The following is a 3,872-nucleotide window of genomic DNA, read 5'->3' as shown; positions in this document are numbered from 1 at the left end:
CTGCTCTCTAAAGGGGTCCCCAGGGAGTGGGAGGGCGAGCCAGCCAGCGCTTGGCGAGGGGTGGCCCCAACAGATGGCGCCGTCCAGGCGCGAAGTGGCCGCACTGGAAGAAGATCCGAAATGGCAGTGAAGGGGTTATTGAGAAGAGCGGACCCAAGAGGCGGGGTGGTTTGAACCAGGAGGAAGAACTCAAATCTCTGGTCGTGGCCAGTGCTGACCTTCCAGCTCCTTCCTTCCCCCTTAACCTAGTAGACCTGCATGCTGCCACAACAGTCGTTAATCATCACTGAGCAAAATGCACTTTTCACATGCTCAGATTTATGCCTTTATTAGCTAATTCCCAGGTTGAGTCCTGCACCACTGAGGTTATCCTTTGCCCTTATAGTTATAATGATAATCTGAAAACTAAAGGGAGGGAATACTTAAACAGGGAAGTTCTGATGCGCAGAAGTCTCTGTCAGTGTGAAGAACCCTCTCCCATAAGAGCCACCTAAGAGTTTATCTACAACACCTGCTGGACAGGTGCACTGGTTCTGTTGGTGGATACCAGAAATTTGGCCAGAGCAGGGCTGACTATGGGACCAGGTAGCAGGGTGTGTCCTAGCAGGCAAGGTCCCTGTGCATGGGCAGTGCCTCTTCACATATTTTAGTTCATGGCCTCCTTGTACAGGTAACTGCCTAGACTGAAGAAGTGTACATGCATGCACACACAAATCCTGATCCCCCTAGGATGCTGTGGAGTAGAAGTTGTAGCGCACCAGAACATACCAGAAGTTGTAGCGCACCAAAACACACTCCCTTCCTTCTAGTGATCTTGGCAACCTTTCTTTAAGTCATGTGAGCTTAGTTCCCCTTACTAATGTGCAAAGATATGCAAGCCAAACTGTTTTTTTTAGTTTTTTTATAGTTAATGAAGCCTGTGTTATATTCTGTATTTGTTGTTTGCTCCATCTGTTCTGGTTGTATTTTGTTGTGAAGTTATGTTGTGCACCGCCCAGAGCCCTCCGAGGGTAGGGCGGTATATAAAACTCAATAAATAAATAAATAAGACCAACTGTACTTTACTAAACAGTTATGCATCAGGCCATTTCTGGCTATATTAAAAATAACCATTGTGAATATGAATGGGAGAGCAGGCTACAGATCTTGCTAAACTTCAAATCTAAATGCAGACTCTCTCATGATGAATTCTTTGCTCCCTTGAGACTTAGACAAAAGAGATAAATCTGTAGAGTGTTTCATTTTTATCGACCAACCTCTGTTGATGTAAGAATGTGCAACTTCTTAAGTTACACAAAACTTCTCCTTGGATCTTTTCCCTGCCCTATTTCAACTGATGAAAAGATTTGTGTGGTTCAAGAGCTTACATACATTAACATGTGAGTCATATTTAAAACAGACCATTTTATGTATTCCATAATCAGGGCAGGGGAGGGAGAGAGCAGGACACATAAGTGACTATTTTAAAAACCCTACCTCACTAGCAGGATAAGCATCCACCTTATCTGGTGGTGTCAGTCACCATCCATGCATTTTAAAGCTGTCTTCTGTGCCCCACCCCCATCCCTGCACAGTGCTAGCCCAGTACCTTCCTGCTAGGAAGCCCAGCTCTTGGAAACTTGGATCCATTTTATTGATTTATTATTTGTGAATTGCTATTGTCAAAGAACAACAGCATTCTTTATCTAATCCATTCTTTATAAATAGGTTTCCACAGATCTTTTTCAGTTTTAAGATGCAGTAACTGAGACTTCATAGATTATTCTTTGAAGCAAGTGGCTGTGTTATCTTTGTTCCTTCAGATTCAGTTAAAAGTATCAGCCAATGCAATTTTCCACATAACTGTGTTTCTGCTTTAGCAACTGCAGCAACTGCCACCCAACAAACAATTTGTCTATCAACACCAATAAACAGCTATCCATTTTTTTTAAAAAAAAAGTTTCTGCCAGATGCTGCTATTTTCCCAAAATCCTCCTTCAACTAAAACATCAGCAGTTGCCTTCGGTGAGTTGTTAGTTCTGTGTCAGGCTCATGTCTATTTTGACATTGCTGGGGGAAAATTCGAAAAATTTCATGCGATTCGGGCTGAGAGTGTAATGATAAACAGAGTTGTACCCTACCAAACCCACTGGACGCAGGTGACTTACGAAAGTGTAACTCTGTTTAGGATCGCAACTCAAAGACATAGGTAAGGGGGGGGGTTCTCGGGTTCAACCCCCCATTACATGTCTGAAGCTTCGCCCCCCCCGCCCCCGTTTGTGGTTTTTTGTATTTTAAAGAGTTTTTTCGATTTTCGGCCTGCAGGGGGCGCAGTTTTTAAGCTAGCAGCACCAAACTTTCAGGGTATCTTTAGGAGAACCTCCTGGTGATACTACCCAGGTTTGGTGAAGTTTGGTTCAGAGGGTCCAAAGTTATGGACTCCCAAAGGGGGTGCCCCATCCCCCATTGTTTCCAATGGAACCTAATAGAAGATGGGGGCTACACATTTGAGGGTCCATACCTTTGACCCCCATGAACCAAATTTCTCCAAACCTGGGCAATATTATTAGGAGAGTCTCCTACTGATACCACCCAAGTTTTGTGAAGTTTGGTCCAGGGGAACCAAAGCTATGGACTCCCAAAGGGGGTGCCCCATCCCCCATTGTTTCCAATGGGAGCTAATAGGAGATGGGAGCTACACATTTGAGGGTCCATAACTTTGGCTCCCCTGGACCAAACTTCACCAAACCTGGGTGGTATCATCAGGAGGGTCTCCTAAAGATACCCTAAAATTTTGGTGCTGCTAGCTTAACAATTGTACCCCTGACAGCAGGCACCCCCCAAATTTCCCCAGGTTCTCCTTTTAAATACACCCTTATTGGCATGGATTTAAAGAAGCATCAATTTCAATGTTGTTTTAACTGTGGACCCCAGAGTCTGGAGTCCAAGGTGAATCTGGGCTCCCTAGTTTAAACACCATTGAAAGTGATGCTGTTTGGGGATGGATTCCAGCATCACAGCGGCCACCCTTGCGGGGGGGGGGGGGGGGTTGGTGGTTGCAAAACTCAGATTTTGCACCGGGCTCCATTTTCCCTAGCTACACCTCTGCTCGGAGCAGAAAGGACTGCCAGCTGGGAGCCCAGCGGAGGGGGGGGGGCAGGGAATTGCTGTCCCTGACCTCGGAGAGCTGCTCCTCTGGGCCTCCCAGGAGCCTCTCAGCCCGTCTCTGACTGGGCAGCGGGGTGTGGTGGGTGGAGTGTCGTGCTGAGATTTGGGAGTCCCGAGTTTGAATCCCCAGTCTGCTGCAGAAGCTAGCTGGATGACCTCGGCCCAGTCACATGTTCTCAGACTCTGCTACCTTGGTGGGCTGTTGTAAGGATGACAGTGGAGAGCTCTGGGAAGAAGAATGGAGTTCCCAAATGTGTTAGAGCGCTCCCTTCTCTTTCTTCTCTTCTAAGCTCCTCCAAATGTTTATATTTCTGTTAATATATATTTATATCCTCCATATGTTTACACTTTGTAACGTTTTATATTATTGTATTTTTATATGTAAGCCGCCTTGAGTCCCTTTGGAATTTGACGGGGTAGAAATGTAAAATATAAATAAAAAATAAGTACTGAGACCAGGGTGGGGCTTGGGGAGGCATGGCCACGCCTTCAGGGGTGGGTGGAGGCGTGGCCCCGCCCTCAACCCCCCCATAAAAAATCTATACGTACATCCCTGATCACACTGTCAGTATTTTCAGAACAATTTTCCCAAACCCTTCCTTCCTCTTCTCCACATCCCAGAATAGAAACCTTAGCATTTACTTTGTGCTAGGACTCAGTCCCAGCATCTTCTTTCAGTGCCAGGAACGGTGGATATGGGAAATTAGAAATCAAAGTGCCTCTGA

At 45.9% G+C, this 3,872-nt stretch overlaps 1 protein-coding gene across 2 annotated transcripts in view; it reads left to right on the top strand.

Moving 5' to 3' along the window:
- Window positions 1–3,872, top strand: part of UNC5A (unc-5 netrin receptor A) — a 115,341-nt gene that overhangs the window by 46,426 nt on the left and 65,043 nt on the right. The gene's annotated exons all lie outside the window — the stretch shown is intronic.

Source organism: Sphaerodactylus townsendi, linkage group LG03 (genome assembly GCF_021028975.2).
Source record: "Sphaerodactylus townsendi isolate TG3544 linkage group LG03, MPM_Stown_v2.3, whole genome shotgun sequence".
Taxonomy (NCBI): Eukaryota; Metazoa; Chordata; class Lepidosauria; order Squamata; family Sphaerodactylidae; genus Sphaerodactylus; species Sphaerodactylus townsendi.
The sequence above is the reverse complement of the archived record's forward strand: the minus strand, read 5'-3'. Positions and strand labels throughout refer to the sequence as shown.